The sequence below is a fragment of the Oenanthe melanoleuca genome, chromosome 2 (genome assembly GCF_029582105.1).
Source record: "Oenanthe melanoleuca isolate GR-GAL-2019-014 chromosome 2, OMel1.0, whole genome shotgun sequence".
Lineage (NCBI taxonomy): Eukaryota > Metazoa > Chordata > Aves > Passeriformes > Muscicapidae > Oenanthe > Oenanthe melanoleuca.
The window spans coordinates 63,352,949-63,370,366 of record NC_079335.1 but is presented as its reverse complement, the minus strand read 5'-3'; the positions used below and the strand labels follow the sequence as shown (position 1 = coordinate 63,370,366).

The window sequence follows — 17,418 nt, the reverse complement described above, 5'->3', positions numbered from 1 at the left end:
ATGCACATTATCCATAAGTGCTCGTAGCTAAACTCAAGGAGTTGTCCTCTGTGCACTGTGGTGGTGCCTACAGGTGCTCTGTGGATCAGGACTCTGTAGTGCTTTGTCACTTAGGGAAACCCCTTTGGCAGCTGCAGTCTCATGCAGATGGTGCAAGAGACAGTGGTGCCTTCAGGGAATGCTGCTATCCAGCTTGCAGTAGCTTGGGAGAGCACCTGGTCTTCCCTGTGACCTTCTCGGTGCCAATTGTTCCTTGTTACAAGGCTCAAGTGGATTTGTGTCACACCGAAAGTTAATTCATGGCAAATGCGCTCCCGGGTGAAGATGGATGCAGTGTGCGTGACAAGTGGGGATTCTGAGGATTGCAAGCCTGGAAAGGACTGGTATTGAGAGCCAGTCATCCTACTGCTCTTTGAGTCACACTCCTCGAGGCAAATGCACTGAATTGCTTCAGTCAGCTGTGCCCTGTACCACAGGCTGATTCCTGTTTGAATGCATGATGTGTGAGTAACTAGCCACCATCTTCTGTGACTTGTGCATTCCCGTGGAAAAGGCTGGATCTGCAGTGTCCAGCTGAAGGGACAGTTAGCTGCCTTGCTTTGATGGGAGTTGCATCACCTCAGCATTGAGAAGGAACATTGTTGTCGCTCTCCAGCTCCAAGGCTTTGTACACTACCAGGTGCTCCAAGTAGCCTCGTAGTAGGTTCCTAGTCTCCATCTCTCAGGTGGGCACTGCACACCTAATGGAAGAAGTTATACTGGAAAGAGACAGTATGGAAATAAAAGTATAGTAATTTAATCAGAGTAGAAGTGCATAGTTATTCACTTTCCCCTTTTATTTGGATTCTGAACACTTTATTTTTCCTGAAAGTAGGATTCTGCACAATTAATTTCTAGCTTTTTTTTTTTTTCCTACTAAGGTTGTGGTTGGTTTTTTGCTCTTAGTTCTGCCTTCTCAGATGTTTTCTGATGTCCTTTTGTCTTGGCGGTTGCCATACACTTGCTTGTGAATTAGAATGTGCTAAAATTTATATGGACATGCTGTCTTTAGTATGTAAGAGGTCTTTATCTCCTGCAGAAGCTAAGTGACCTGTGATAGTTAATGCATTCCTTTCAAAGACTCCACAGAGGAACAATCCATCAACTTGTAAAATAGATAAATGAATTCACTTGACAAAGATCAAGCAAAAAGTGTTTGGGAGAGGAGACATGAGACAAGGTTTCTTATAAGCCTGGTTTGGCAATGTGCATCCTAGACCAGCCACTGTGTCTGATGAAGGTAGGCAGAAGCATTCAAAGGGATGTTTAATTTTGGTAACTGCAAAGGTCATTTCTTGGAAGCTGGTATTGTCTATGTCAATTATTTCTTCTGATATTTCTATCCATCGTTTGCTTTTGATCGCAGTTCTTTCTTTTTGGGGTTATATTGCTTTGAGGGGGGATTAATTTCATTATACAAAGTGGTAGTGCTTCACCCAAAGAAAGGCTGAATTCTGGTTCTAAGGTCTGCAGTGTTTTTCATAACAAAGTATCATCAGGCCCCCAGTCGATGTAGATCACAGGGAAGCTTCAGAATTGCATTTGAACTAGGTTGCATCCTCATGCCAGACCTTTGTTGCATTTTACGTTTGCAACAAGCTGTCATTGTAAAGTAATTTTTTTCAATACAAATGTGGTGGGCTTGTAGCTGTTCAGACCTGTCAAACAGTGGTAGTTGTCTCAGAGGCATCACCCAAGGACCTGCCAGCCCAGCAAGTACACCCTTGGTGGGTTTTGCACTGCTTCTGCTTGGTAAGGTGAATCAGGAGAGCCCTGAGTTCCAGTGCATTGGTACACACCCCTGCAGGACCTCATGGGGGAGGTACAGTAAAAATAAAAAGGCCCTAGCAAGGGTTAATATACTGGAATGACTGAAATGATCACTGTTGATAAATACTTTATGTAATTAGTATAATACTTTCTTCTGTTAATGAGCTGAAGCTGGGGTGGAGTGCAGCTGCTTGGGGGCAGGGAGCACTGAGGGAGGATTTGAGGCTGTTTGACAGCACACTCAGCCTCTTATAATCTACTAGGCCATTTTTAATTCACAATAGTTTTTCAGAATATTTCATGTAGTCCTTTTTTGTGCTTATTGAAAGTGCCCCTAATGTTTTAATTCCCACCCCAGTGGAACAGAAAGTGAATAAACAAGGAAATGAATGGAGATGTATGAAATGATGATCTTAAACTTAACAAGCTTGTTTGTTTTTTCAAGCTGCTGAATAAATCCTCTGTGATTTGTGCTGCAGAGGTCAATGTTCTGCAGTAGGAAATGACTGGTTACGTGTCAGTATTCTCCAAGAGTTCATCTCAATTACTGGATTTGTCAAACATGACAAGCCTGAATGACTCTGTGGTGAAAATAGCACACAGTTTGACTATTAAAGTAATTGGAGCATTGACATTTAACCGAACGGCAAGAGAATTGCAGTAATAAGTCTGAGGAGCACTACCACAAGCCAAGCAGAGACCAGTATTTTTATAAAATAAAATATTTTATATTTTACTAGTTAAACTCATGCTTTTCTGTCTTTTGATTAATGTATATTTCAGTATATTTTTAATTTAAATCATAAGATTAAAAAGAAAAGGTAATTCCTTTTTTCTACATTTTTTTTTTTAAGTACTAAGATTCGTATAATTGGAAACTCAGTTAATTTGATGCACACCCTGGTTCAATTTTAATATTGTTATGAATAATTCATGTATGTGTTTTTAATATCTTCATAAAGTATACACACTATAAAGTCAAAAATCTATGTATGTATATAGATGTATGTGGAGATCATCATGTGATGATCATCCCAGAACTAGGTTATAAATATGACTATTACTTGATCTCCACTTGCTGCTCTACCTTGCTAAAGAGCTATGTCTGGGCTTTCAAGCCTGAGATGTGGGTATTAAACTCATTGCCTTAGTAAATGTAAAGAGCTTTTTTAAAATAATTTAAAAGTCATTTACTTGTATCCATCTGCAATGAGATTTTAATTTTTTTAAAGATATTATTTCTGATGATAAATTCTACATACATCAACTTTTCTGAGACATATAAAGGCTTTGGAGAACAATACAGCTATCAGTCACTGTGGATAATTTGGATTTATACTTGGGGATCAGATGAGATTTTACAGTCACCAAAATTGTGTTTCAGACAATGGCTTAAACGACATCCTCTTCTAGTGTCTGGAGTAGGGACTGAAGTAATGGTGATTTATGACAGTTGTCTGACGGGGCTCATCATCAGGTGAGTTACCTGCATTTTGGCACATTAATTTTACCTTATCTGAACTTGAAAATCTGTTCTCTCCCAATTACGGGAACAAGTCTTCATGTGGAAATTAGGACTCACTTGTTCCTGGTGAAGTAAATCAGACAAAATAATCCTGAAAGACAGGGTCAGGAGCATGGTACAACCAACAATATGTGTGAAGTGCACCTCTATTATGTTAAATTATATTTTTTGTGGGGTACAGAGTATGATTTGTCACTTCTGTAGACACATCTTAACTACTGTGCTATCACAGAAGCAGAGAGCAATACTTACTAATTGAATATGTTACTTGCCTTGACTTGCTTAAGTCCCATCTCCAAAGAGCTGTTGAACATAATGCTTAAGTCTGTCTCTCTTGTGTAGAAGTAAGTGTGTGTTTAAATATTTCTGATTTCAGTGAAATCTATATGTATAGGTGAGTCTTTAGCTCAGAAGTAAAAACCAAAATATAAATTTAACTGCTTTACTGAATTTTGGGACTTGCATGATCCAGAGCAGTATTTAGTCATAGCCTAAGGAGAGATTTTGGGCAGTCTTTCCTGTATATCCCTATGGAGAAAACAAAGGAGAACTCAAGGAAATTGGGTATCTGTTTGCTGACCTTAGTGTGAAAATAAACTATGTGTTAGGACCAGACAAAATTTTTGGAAAAACGAGAAGGTGCAGGTGAGAGTCGTAGTTTTGGTTTGTTTTCTCCCTGAACTACATCCTGGGGATCTGTATGGGCTCAAGGCTGGAGAGAGGAGACCTAGAGGCACCTGCAGTTTTTAAGTATGTTCTGTGAAACCAGTCATCTCTGTCACTGATGTAAATTTCCTGTTGCTCCTGATTTGCCCCTAGTGTATTAGAGATAAGATACACTTTCCCAAAGAACAAGCTCCTGATATAAATGTCATGTTCAGCTCCTCAAGAGCTGAAGTGGCACTATCCTTACCTAATATAATTCCATTTACTTGGAATATCATGGCATATTGCAGTTGTCCATCTTTCAGTGTTCTTGTCAGCTTCATCTGTAAATTAGCTTTGAAGATCCAAGCTCATACTGAAGTATTTCTCACAAAAGTGTTTCAAGTGGAATGAAGTAAATAATTATAAAGGAACAGCAAGGAACTGTGCTCTTTTCTGCAGCTCAAGAGTCTGAAAGTGGAAACCTGAGATTCATGCATGAAAGAATGTATAATAATGCATCCTTATTAAGCATTAAATAGTTTAGGCAGTTTTAGCTGCAAATATTATGTAGTTAATGTAGAGCCCAAATTAGTTATTTGGAACATTGGGTAGGGAGAAATTATTTTTTCTCTACCATACAATGGAAACGGGAGAAAAATCCATCCAGTTACATCCAGAAGAAACGTCCATCCAGGAAAAAGCATCATGATTCTGAATGAACAGTAAAACAGGAAAGTATTTTGGAACAGGATTTTTTTCAAAGCTTCTGGAGTAGAAAGAAATCAGGTAAAAACTGGGAGCAGCATTATCTTTCCACTCTTGGGCAGAGGGATGAAGGCAGCATGCACTCTGACATTAGGAGAGCAGCATAGCCTGTGTTAGCCATACAGGCTGTTAACCATGTTTTGAACTTCCAGATGATGGAAACTATGCAGAAATGCCAGATACCAAACACAGTAAATCAGCATCCAGTAAAGGGCTGTTTGCCTAAGATTTTTGAAGCAGCAGGAGGACCTTGTAGCAATTTTACCTAATATGTGGGCTGAATACAGTGAAATAATGTGTTGTTCTGAATGATAAGAAAGGAAATACTAGGGAGATTTTGCAGATGACTGCCAGGAAGTAGCTGTCACTAGAGACACTTGAACAGGTGCAGGTTGCGTTAGGGTTTTTGAGACAATCTGCATAAATCCCAGGTGGAAGAGCACTCATTCCAAAATACGTCGATTTTCTCTAGATTACTGTCCCTGCAAGAAGATGACAGTCTGTGATGCCTAAAAACAGTAGCTGTAAAATGCAAGAGTACAGTTAGAAAATACAAAGTTCAGTCAGTCAGATTTCATTCTGATAGTTCTGCAAGTTTGCCCAAGATCCAAAGCCATCCATGTAGGTGCTTTACTGAGCAGAACTGTCTGCCCAAGAAGTTTCATCTGCTTGATGAAATTGAGTTATAAAAAGTTTAATTCCAGAGCTTTGTCAGTGATTTGGCCAACCAAAGAAAACAAATCCCAGTATACTTTAGCAAATCCTATTGTGGGTGACTTATATGGAGCAGATGGGGAACTAGGCTGGAGTTTGCTCTGTGGACTGTGATTGAAGAGCTCCATTGATCCAGGCTGAGGCAGCTTAAGAAGTTACTGCCATCTACTTTGCCCTGCCTCTGTTGGAATTTCTTATCTTTTCAGTAAAAATAGCAAAATGTAGCATGCCTGCTCCCCAGCCACTGCAGCTCCCAGCTTGAGGGCACTGTGATTCACCTTCAGGTTTTATTTGGTATTAAAGCAGCCATGAGCTGAGGCAGCAGGGAGCTTGGAGTCACTAACTCATCAGATTTAACTGTGGCAGTGGAGTGGTATGGGAATAGGATGGGAGGACCAGCAACCTCTTCAGTCACTGCTATTAAATCCAGTAGGAATTGCTTTGCAGAATGCTTGCTTACAGTCCCAGATGGAGAAGTTGCAGTGAACCATTCCTTTCCTGCAGCATGGTTGACCAGGGCTTTGCTATCTTCAGGGAATGAAGGAACCCTCAATTGCTGGTAACTGTAGTCATCTTCTCACTGAGCTCCTTGAATGAGTTTTAGAAAACCCTGATGGTTAATTAGAAAGTTAATACTAAATACAAGTAGTAAGTAAATAGCAACAAATATGGAGCATGCTCATCTACCTACATTGTTTTAGTGTCTTCTAAGAAATAATATCTTAGTTTCACTCCTGTAACTGATTCAGGGCAAGAGTAAATACTCTCGTGTGACAAATGACTAGCCATGCAGTCAATAGCTGTAAAGGAGTTGTACAATTCAAAGGTGCTTCTGGAGTAATTTTTAAGAAACTGTCAAACTTGTCAAGTGGGGTAAGCATGAAGGCACATTTTTGTTCTGTAATTTTCCCCCTTTCTTAGCAAATTTTAAATTGGAGATTTGATTATTGTTTTTGTTGGTTTGGGAGAGTATTGTTCAGATTTCCAGAGAACCTTCTGCAGGGATCTAAAGTTTTGAATTTACACTAGAAGATATTTTGTGATGCATCATGTTATTTTTACAGAAAAAAGCAACAACAGAAAAAGATCCCTAAGTCCGTGAATCTCATCCCTTTATTCATGCTTATACAAAAGTAAAGCTTTTGAAGTAAATCATCTCTACTTGCAAGGTTAATATGGGCTTGATGTGGAAAGGCACTTTGGCATTAGTATAGTGCTTAAGCAGATGCTTAACTTTGAGTCCAGAAGCATTGAAGTACCCTCCTGAAATGGAGCAGTAACCTGGGTCTTTATTCAGTACAACTTAGAAGCTTTCTCAAGGACTAAAGGGTTTGTTTTGCCTTTCTTTTCTTTGAGGGAACACACCCAAGCCTCCTTTTCTAAGCAGGAAAGTAGGAAAGGACATTTCCTAGCGCATCCTAATACACTGCTGCCATGAGACAGCATAATTTAATCATCATATTTTTCCAATAAATGATGTGAAAATGCTTTAGGTTTATAGTATGAAAACTTTGAGACTTATACTGAGTTCTGCTTTTGTATTTGGTATCCCACAGCACTTAGGTCTGTGAGCTCATCAGCTTCACTCATAGCCGAAGACAGTGTTCACTTATATAAAACCCTGCAAAGTCAGAGCTCTTTTTCATATTCTGACTTATTATTAACTTCTTCTTAATAGCAGAACTCACAGCTTTCTTTGTTGTTATTTTTCTGTGAAGGGAAAAAATACAAGTTGCTTTCATTTTTACATCAGTTTGGTTATTTAATCTGAGTGTGACACTCAGGCTTCAAAGAATCCTGTGCAGTACATTTTTAATCTGTTGTTTTTAATGAATTCTAGTCACTAAGAAATACTGTTATCTAGGTCAGATTGTTTTACTGTGGCTACACATCCCACTGTGTTTTCACTAAAATGAGCTTCCCAATGAGGTCTTGTTGTTGTACTTTCTCACAACTTTGTGGAGTAACTTTTCTAACTATAAATGTAAGTTGTGCTTTGTTTTTCAATATAAATGTATTCTTGACTGAACCAACATCCACCCATCTAAGATTCAAACCTTTTGGGGGACAAGGGAACCGGACATAAAATATCTCCAATTTTTATCATTGATATTCTTGATCCTTCCTACCTGGAAGGGATGGAAAAAAGATGATCAATCCAAAATTTATTACTTAATTTCAAAGGTGTTGCTATAACTGCTCTCAGCTAGTCACAGCAAAATGGTCTTGACCATGAGGCAGAGCAAGACATCATTTGATATCATGGAGAGGCTCTGAGGTTTCTGAGCATTTCTCTTTCTGGGCCTTTATTGTGACATCTCTATCTTTACCCTAACTTACCTCTCAGTAGATCTCCCCAAGAGACTTCTCAGTTCCTTGAACAGGAAAGTGTTGGGTCTGTTAGCCATGCCTACACAAGGGGACATTGAACAGTGGTTGCCTTAGATCACCTAGATCAGTGACAGAGTAAAATTGCACCAGATTTCCTTCAGCGGGCTATCCTACCCTTTTCTGACATCATGTTTTCTTCAACTTGTATCTGTGTTCCTTGATAGAATATCACTACTCAGCTGCATAGTTTCTTTATTTAATTGACATCCTTCTTCACTCCTAATGGAATGATTACTTGCATAAAGATATTTCTAGGTAGATGTCCTAACAAAGTAGTTCATCTCTCAGGATTGTATTCTTCATCAAAGAAATATTAAAGCTTATAATCGTGATGATTTTCTGTGTGGAGTGTGAATTTCTGAAAGTGATGTCAGATCAGCTTACAGGTAGCTGAAAGGAAAAGCTAGTTTTGTAATCTAAATGGGTAAGAAGAGAAAAGCAGAGGAATAATGTGGAGTTTATGTCAGAATGAGGATGCTGAAACTGAAAAGATTAGAAGAAAGCTGGATGACAGCCAGGTGAAAGCACTTCTGACGCAGCTCACTCAGTGCTCCCTGTTCTGGCCGTCAGATGTTAGGATTCTAGACTTCCCATCCCAGGTTTATGGCAGGCCTCAGCAGTCTGAAAACAGGGGCTGTAACAGGGCACTCGAGGAGCAGTTGCCCTTAAAAGTTTGAGCTTAGAGAAATTCTGGGTAGAGTCATCCTGCCAAAGCTAAATAAAACTGACTGGTCCCAAGGAGTTCTGAGCTCTGTGACTGCTAGCTTGGATTAAAGAGCTCATTTTTAATCAATAAGTAGTTAATTAAATAAAATACTGCAGCTTTACTAGAAGTTTGCAGCTAGCATTGACATAGAGCGGGGAAAAAAAAAAAAAAGGAGATGTGGACTTCAGCCAACAAGAAACCCAACCATTTCAACTGCCTGACCTGGTGTAATTTCATTTTCAAGTAACACAAGAAGGACTTCAAAAGGCCCTTGAATAGATGGTGGATAATTGACTCCTGGCATTGAATGCTGAATATGGAGGTGCCTGTGCTGGTTATTATTAGATGTATTGTCAGCCTTTGACACCGCTGATCACAAGGCTTGTTGACTCGTGTGCTGTATGATCTGCTTCATACCTAAGTTAAGCATTCAGGCAGGTGGTCAACATAACAACTATACCTCTCCCAAGTCTCATTTAAACCCTAGTTTGAAAGTTCAAGAGGGATTTAAAGCTGGCTTGCTCTCTGCAGAAACGGAAATTACTGAGGTGAATTTTGCTCTCTGAAGGAGACACTGGATGTGGATTTGTATTTCAGCCTACTGAAATACACCTGTCTCTGTTTAGATCTAGCACTCATTACTGAAAAGGTAGTGCATTGGGACACATCTATGGAAATGGAGGCTTTTTTTAGTAGCAGTTTGAAGGTAAAGCAGTCTTTTTCAATCCTTTGCCAGGTCCATGAACACTGCACAACATCCAATTCTGCTTTTGTAATGTAAATTAAGTGTCATTAAAGAGCAGCTGTGCTGCTGGATTTGTTTTTATTTATATACATTGTATTTGTGCTGAAGACGTATCGTTAGAAAGTACTTGTACCTTTTTAGTAAAGGTTACAATTCTTCTGAAGCATATTTATTTGGACATCTCTGACCAGTGACATTTTGAGATCAAGACCTTTGAGGTTCATTGTGTAGAACAAAATGTTACAATTCTTTTGTTTCTGCTATCACATTCATTCATTGAGATGGCTGAAACTGTGCTTGTTGAATTCACAAAGAGCTGTATCTTGCCCTCTTCAAAGCTGGTGGGCAGGGATGGGAGGGTACAGCAGGGTGGCATTTAGAGAAATATGTCTTCTTCTCCATTGTACTGGTTGTCTTCCCTATGTATGCTTGGTGATGCCTCTAATAGCAGTGCTATTAGATAACTGGCCTGGTTTCCTATAGGAAAATGTGGGTTCTTGTTCTTTACCTTCTGCTCCTGTATCTGTGTAATCATGCAGTGGGAACAGTCTTGTCACTGTTGGTTCAGCAGTAGGACTGGGATTCTTGAGGACTGTAACTGCACAAAGTGATCCAGAGAAGTTTTAGGGAATTTCAGAAGTGTATCAAACCCCACAGCAGGTCAGGGTCCCTCTTCACACTGGGCTGTCAGAACACTCCATCCGAGTTGGCAGGAAGGGCACCTCCTTCCAGTGCAGCAGCCTGGGCTCACACATCCCCTCCTCGAGGTGTGGGAGTGGGAGCTGACAGGCATCCAGGCTTTCAAAAGGAGCAAACAATAAAACCTCTGCAAATCAAGATTATTCATTGCTCAGAGCTGCTCGCTGGGGAAGGGACCAGAAAAGAAAGCTGGACAAAAAACATTAGCACACAATGTTTAAGCAAAAATGCTCGGTCCTGCTGCTGAGTTCTTTAATACATCCTAAAGCAGCACTAGGAACATAGCTTTTTGCTTAGCAGTTCATCTTTAAATGAGGAAAACAACTGGTTAAAATGTATTATTTGAGCATTGTGATGGCAGGCTGACGTTCACACACAGAGGCTGCCTAAGAGTAGCCTAAAGGTGTCTTTACATGTGTACATTTAATACAATCAGTGATGGATTTACTCCAGCTTTTTATTTCACTCTGTAACACCTACATTGTAACAAATTGATATTATCTTGACTTCTTTTTTTACAATAAAGGCATGTTTGTAGGACAGTAGACAATTAATGTACTTACGATTTTCATTACCATTGATGTGGCTACCATTTAGTCTTATGGCAGAGTTCCTGGTGTTTTCCACTAGAGGAGTCTTGGGGGTTTTATCCATGTTTTTGAAAACTAGTGTGGATTTGAAGAACTTCTAAAAAATACTTCTTTTCTTTTAAAATAAGATTCTATTCTGAAAATGCCTACAGCAAGTATATTTGACTATTTTTAGTACTGTAAATTGGAGCCTAATCTGCCTTTCCCATCCCTATGCAGTAATACCAATAAGATAAATTAATTTACTCTAGACTTTTATTAGTCCCAGTGCAAACAATATCTAGTGAGATTGAGGTAGTAAAGACTTTGTATATGTAATTTGGATATGTATTTTCAGGAAAAAAATTGTATAAACAATTCAGCTTACTTTGACCCAATTTGTGTACAAATACAGGTAGTAGATTAACAATGCATAGTGTGCTCTGTGTATGAACTTCTGAAGAGCCCTCGACTCTCAAAGAGGGCAACACCTTCAACAGGCAGCATCATATCATCGTGTGTGTTCGTGTGTTGAAATTGTTTTTAAAGGTATTAATCACATATTTAATTGAAAAATCCAAATGCTCAGTTTCAGAAGACAATTTATTCTTTTCAAGATCTGTTTCAGAAAGTGCCATATTGTTTGGATGACAACTGGATATATTTTTAGTTTGCTGTGTTATTTTGGAGAACTGTGACTCATTGTAAATTGGTTTGGGGCTCTCTGCTTCCTTTGTGTTCTTTTCCCCATGCCTTGTTAACTTACTTCTCATGCACTCCAGAGATTCTCTTCATGCAGTGGCCTGGTTTTTGTCTTTTTCTTAATATTGTACAATCTCCCACCACTTACACATGGTCAAAAATTGCATCATCAATTTTATTCCTGTTATAATATTATTCTAGAATCTTCCAAGCAGATTATCATATGTTATCATTGTAGCAGCAATGTCCCTGGGGCTTCTCTTCCCAGGCAGTATCCTAATAATGTGTTCTCCATGGCATCTTTTCTTTCTCTATCTAGCAGTGGACAGTTGTTCTGAAGAGCGTTTTTTCCCAGACCTACAGGTCCAGTCCCCTGCTAATTTGTTTAGCAACACAATCAGTGCTGCTTTTCCTAGCAAGATGAATTTCACTGCCATGTAGATACAAAAATACAAGCCACAGATGCCTAAATCTATTAGAAAATGAAGCCTTAATTCTTTCTTTTGGCTGAACATTTAAAATGCCTTCATAAAAAAATAAATCATCTCATTGAAGCAGTTTCACACTGGTTTTATGCTAAAGCTTGCCAATTTCCAAGCTGCCTGCTATTCAGTACAAAGACAGGTAGCATCCTCTGTTGTGCTTTTTTGACCCAGATTCTTTATTCACTTATGTCAGTGTTTGCAGTAAACAGGAATTTGCAATAACCAAGTGCTGAATCCTGTTGTCTTGTGACTGAACTTTTCAATCTTTGAATAACTACCCAGCAGCAGAATGAAAATGAAGCAGAGGAATAAAGCCTGAAATACTCAATAGAAATGTAAGTGGGGATCATTTAAAAAAATGGTTTATGGAAGCTATACGGGAGAATTTGCATATGTTGCAATTCGTAATCGCACCTCCTTTGCGCAGTCCATGATCACTTCTCTATCCCATTCCCATCATAGTCAGTGCACACAAGCCTATGCAGAAAAAAACCAGAGATGTCTGAAGAAATTTTCTTCCCAGCCCCCTCCTCTCTGCATTTTTGTGGCAGTGTTGTCAGCCTAACTGGGTTATGTGTAACTTGGTATAGCATATCAGTGTCATCACTGTTCTTGAGCTGGATTTGTGCAAGTTGGCAAAAGTAAAAAAATTCTACTTTTTCAAAGTTATAATAACAGTAATAAAAGGAAATCAACTCAAAAGCCTTTAACTGTTGCAGAGTAAGCTCATACATCTCCCTGGGAGGCAAAGCTGCGATTAGCATGTTTGAATGCCTTACTACAAGTGATACTTTGTGGAAATGCAGCACTTCTTGTGGGAATGAAAAGTGCAGTTGCGAAGCAGGCTGTTAATTAACAGAAGAGTTAGTGTAGTGTTTGCTGTGATTTCATCCTAGCTTAACAGAGCAGAACCAAACTGAACAGCCAAAAAATCAGGCAAGTAAGAGCCTTGTTGTTGTTTTTTACATCCTGAGAATTTGACTTTATACATTATTCTAGTTCCCTGTTGTCCTGGGGACAGGGAGCTTGGAGGGCAGAAAATACTGGTGCTGATTTTAATTCAAGCTTCCAAATGTTATGGAATACGTACCTCTATTTTACTGATATTATTTCTAGTTGTTGCAAAGCTTGGAAGTGAACAAAGCAGTTTTATGTTGTGGAAATTGTATCCATGTTTTAGTCTGAGCAGAAGAAATAAGAAGGAAAGAGAGTCTCTGTAGGGTAGGGTAAAGGCATTGTGTTAAGGTCTCCCTTGTACTGCACTAATCCCACTGCCTAAGCAAACTCATGTGCAAATGTTCACCTGACATCATCTCTGTGTCAATTCCAAGCACAATGCTTGGAATTGTGCTTTAGATTAAAGTGAGTGGACACTGCTTTGCCACTGACCCAATGAAGGTTGTTGTGGTCTGCATGTTCTCAAGATTTTACTGAATTACTGTGAACAAATTAGACGCGTTCTGACATCTGATAGACAACATCACTAAATATATACACTCAGTGAAAATTTGTATTGACAATGCCAGAAAAACACATCTAGTTTTATTAGAAAAGTTCTTCAAATAGGCAGGCCATTCCAGTATTTTAATTGATATCCTATATTCTTACATATAAAAAGCAATATTACCACAACCTGTTGTCAGATGAGAGTAACTGATGGATGAAGTTTGCATTCAATGTTAAAACTGTATAATAATGCAGGGTGTCAAAAATGAAGTGAATTATATATCAGTAACAGATGAAAAGTGCTCCATCCATAGAGTCATTGATATTGTGGCATGGCAAAAAGTCTCTGTATGTGCTGTTTTATGAAATTTGCATTTCTTGCTGTTTCTTGAGCTACTGAGCCACTTTAGTGCCTCACATCATACATGCCCATGTTCCAATAGAGAACAAGACAATACCTTCACATCCTGGGAATCTTAAAGCAGACTCTTAGCACAGTTTCTTTGGGAAGAGGATTGAGAAATTCTTCCTGCCTCTGCAGCCTCAAGTTCCCGTGTTTGCCCAGCAGTAACTGGATAAAGGCAGCGATAGCTGTTTTTCTTTGACGCTAGCATTAATGAAGATGGTGATTCGTTGTGGTCAAAGAACAGATAATACTGTTCCCAGGTGTTGAGTGTCTTACTAAAAACCCCCTCAAAAGCAAGAAATGTTTAGGGGGTTTTCGCATTACCTTCTAGAGTGACTTCACATATTCATGTCTCTGTTCCATTTATGCATAAGCAAAATACATTTTGTAAACTGATTTTCCTCAGCTTAAGGCCTGTATATGAGTACTTAAACCTACATGACTGCAGATGAAGACACCCTGTGCTGTTGAAATGCACAGGGTTGTCCCAGGTCTGGTCTGAGGCCAGAGAGCTCTTTTGGTGCATGCTCACAACTGCACAGCATGGCAGCAGCACACGGTGATGTCTTCCACGGTTTGAGTAGGTCTTCTCTGCCCCCAGTTGTATCACTCATGACACAAATCTTCCCTGAGAGCATGGTTTCTCTGAGGCAGCCTTGCCTTATGCTATGGAGGACATCATGCTGTGTCCAAAATGCAAAGTAAAGGCTGGTGGGAACAGCATGGGCAGGTCTGGGCTGGCTGTGAAGGAGCGCAGCTGCACTAAGTGTGAACCATCACCCACTGCCCTTGGCTGGTACCACTTGGCATCTGGAACACCAAGAAATGCTATACAAAAAACAGGCTTCTAGACCCACAAAGACATGTCACTTGTATTGCAGCTGTTTATTAATTGTGCAGCACTAAACATTAGCAAGAAAAGATTGCTTCATTACTAATATTGGTGAAAAGTCAAGTGATGTCTTTGTGACCACTCTGAACAGGACTGCGGTTGTAAGCCCAAAAAATGCAAACTACAGAGCTTTCTTGTTTCCTGTGATCAAGTTATATTCTCACATGAATGTGCATAGCAACAACTTCAGAAAACAAAAAGAGTCTTTGTTCAATATAAGTGATTATTCACTCCTTTTTAATCTAGCATAGAGTGACCCTTTATATTGAGAGGCTCAAATATGTCTGTGAATTTTTTGAGTGCCTAAAGTTCTCAGCATATTAAAATTGCACTAATTAGAAATGGAAACAGTGGGCATAGCAGTTGCAAGGCTTGCAAGGAAGAAGAGGGCAGAATCAAAGGTAGTGCTACTTTTATTTGGCATTGGTCTTTTGCATGCAGCTCTGACTCTCATTTTAAAAAGTCTTGGTGTGTGATGTTATGTGATGTTAATTGTAAAGCAGAACAAAAGTGGATGTGCTATTGGTTAGAACAATGAAGCTTAATGAAGTAAATGCTAGGGCACTGCCTCCATACTGAGGAGGCTTGCAGTGCAAATTTTTGCTCAGAGAGAAAACCAACCCAATCCAGATTGTGTTTATGAATGAAGGCTTGTCGAACACTGGGGATTTAATGTCTGTGCTGTAAGAGCTGCCACACTTGATTGGTGACAATATAGACCTAAGTTGTGTTTAGCGTTTTTTCCAGATGAAGGAATTCTTGTGTGTTCCCTAGTAGTTGTGATGCCTGTAGATTTTACTTGGCTGGTGGTGGGAGGTGATCATGGAGTTCTGTGAGGCCACAGGGGCTCAGTCTCTTTTCTTTATGCATCTTTTTTGCTTGAAAGGATATATATCAAGACAGAGGCTCTCTTTATATCTGTTTCCACTGTGGCACTAACCCCACTGTCAGTGCTTAACAACGAGTATGTAGCATTGCACTGAAAACCAACTTGAAAAGAACTTTTAAGTGGCAGAAACAAGCTCTTAGAAGTTAGGAAAAGCCAGATGTGTGGTTTCTTCTGTGTCTCTGATTTGGCCTTATTATTCACACATACTGTGTTACAGTCCCAAATTACATCATTGCAGCCGTTTTTCCAGAGGACCAGCATTCCCTTTGAGCATGACATGTTCAGTGTTCAGGACATGAATCAGTTTGGGGTAATGAATGAGGATGTTGTTGGAGAAGTTAATCTAGGAATGGAAAATGGTGTGATGAAGAGCAAGGATGGCTTCAGGAAAGGAAATGACAGTCTTGTGTGTAAATCAGATGAACTGGAGACAGGAGACTTTGCTGCTGGCACTGCCTCGGAGTGACAGGGAGAACGACAAGCAGTGGGGCTAGGAGCTGATTCTGAGCAGTGTGGGAAGGAAGAAGTGCAGCCAGGCTTATCTGTCCCTCTTGGCTACTGGCCATGAGCAAGCCAGACTGCTCTGGTCCCCAAGGTTCCCAATGCAGTGTGCACAGCTGTGATGGCAGCAAGTGGGGACAGGGGTGTAGCTGTGGGGCAAGCTGAGCTTTGGGTGTTTTGTTGTCCCAAGTCTGGAGGGTGCACGCCAGTGGTAGATAATGATCATTCTCTGGTTTGTTATGCAGGGAGAGGGGGTGTCTGTCCGGGTTTGAAGATGTGGAAAAATTAACGTTGGCGCAAAGGTAGTGTTGGCAGGAGGCCACCAGGCTACCACGCCTGCAGAAGGCAGCATGGAAAAGTTTCTGGAGCCGAGAGCCAGGAACAAGTGTCAATGCAGGTTTTGTTTGAGTGCGCAGGATATGGGTCATGAGGTTGGATCAGAGGACTGCTGAAGACAGCAGGACCACTAGGAGATGTTAGAATCCTTGGTTGCTCAGATCTTTGTGGGTTTGTGGTCACTGGCATATACTCTCCAGCTGGCCAGAGCAACAGCTCTTTTCTGATCTAGAGAGCTTAGTGAGGAGCTGCAGATATTTTGCAGAGCCTTATTTGAATTGGGAAAGGCACTGCAAATTATTAAAATATAGGCAAATATCTTGTTTGATGGAGGATAAAAATAGAAATAAAGTTAAGCTTTCGAAGCTTAAATCTTTCTGTTGGCCTTTGGTCAAAATACTTCGAATTATCAGCAGAGTTAGGAAGAAGCAACACTTCAGAGTTTGGCATTCCAAGCTCAGGTCTTGATTTCAACCCATCTCCAAATATCACATTAGCAAAGTTGTTGGAATAAGATGGTTGTGGAAAGACATGCTGGGATACTAGCATAGAAACAGGACAGTAAAGTTTGCTTTTGGGTCTTTGGGAAAAGCAGGAAACCTGCTGCTGATAGTAGTTGTTCCTTGCCACACACTTTAATATAAGCATCATCTTTATTCATTCCAGGAGCTTCTAAATTAATCAGATTACTCTTGTGTGGTTCTTCCTGCAAGACAAAAATGGGTTTAAATCCATTCCAGGTGAGCCAGGAGAACTCAGTTAATAACACTGAACCATTTACACTGGAGTGCCAGCAGATTACTAAAATAAATTCAAGTTGCTTGGCATGCTTTTGACAGGACATCTGCTTCTGAATTTCACCTGATAACATCTAGGCCCAAGTGCTTTTCTAAAACAGGGGAGAAAAGTTGTCTTGAAGAAATAGCGTCGGCATTTTTACTGCGTTAAAATTCACTATAAGCATTTTGTGTACCACTTCTCAATGAGCAGGTGGTAATTTTGACAGTAAGGCTTACACTTTGTCTTCTTTCTGGGATCTTGAAACATTTTTGAAATGTGAAAGAGCATTTTCATTCAGTAATCAAAATGTGTTTTCAATAAAGCTTTCATTTTCTTAGAAAGTTATAATTAATATATAAGAAGGCACAGAAAATATGTTTTTCTTCTCTTGACTTTTCAGTCTGTATTGA

General features: G+C 39.7%; 1 protein-coding gene across 27 annotated transcripts in view; it reads left to right on the top strand.

Moving 5' to 3' along the window:
• LOC130250434 (poly(rC)-binding protein 3-like) overlaps nt 1-17,418 on the top strand; it is a 485,448-nt gene that overhangs the window by 387,700 nt on the left and 80,330 nt on the right. For 2 of the 27 annotated variants that reach the window (XM_056486146.1, XM_056486142.1), the window contains one exon: nt 3,194-3,286. The exons of the other annotated variants lie outside the window; for them this stretch is intronic. The gene's annotated coding sequence lies outside the window, so the exon portion shown is untranslated. Of the gene's footprint in view, nt 1-3,193; nt 3,287-17,418 lie in introns of those variants that run through there. 27 annotated transcript variants of the gene reach the window in all.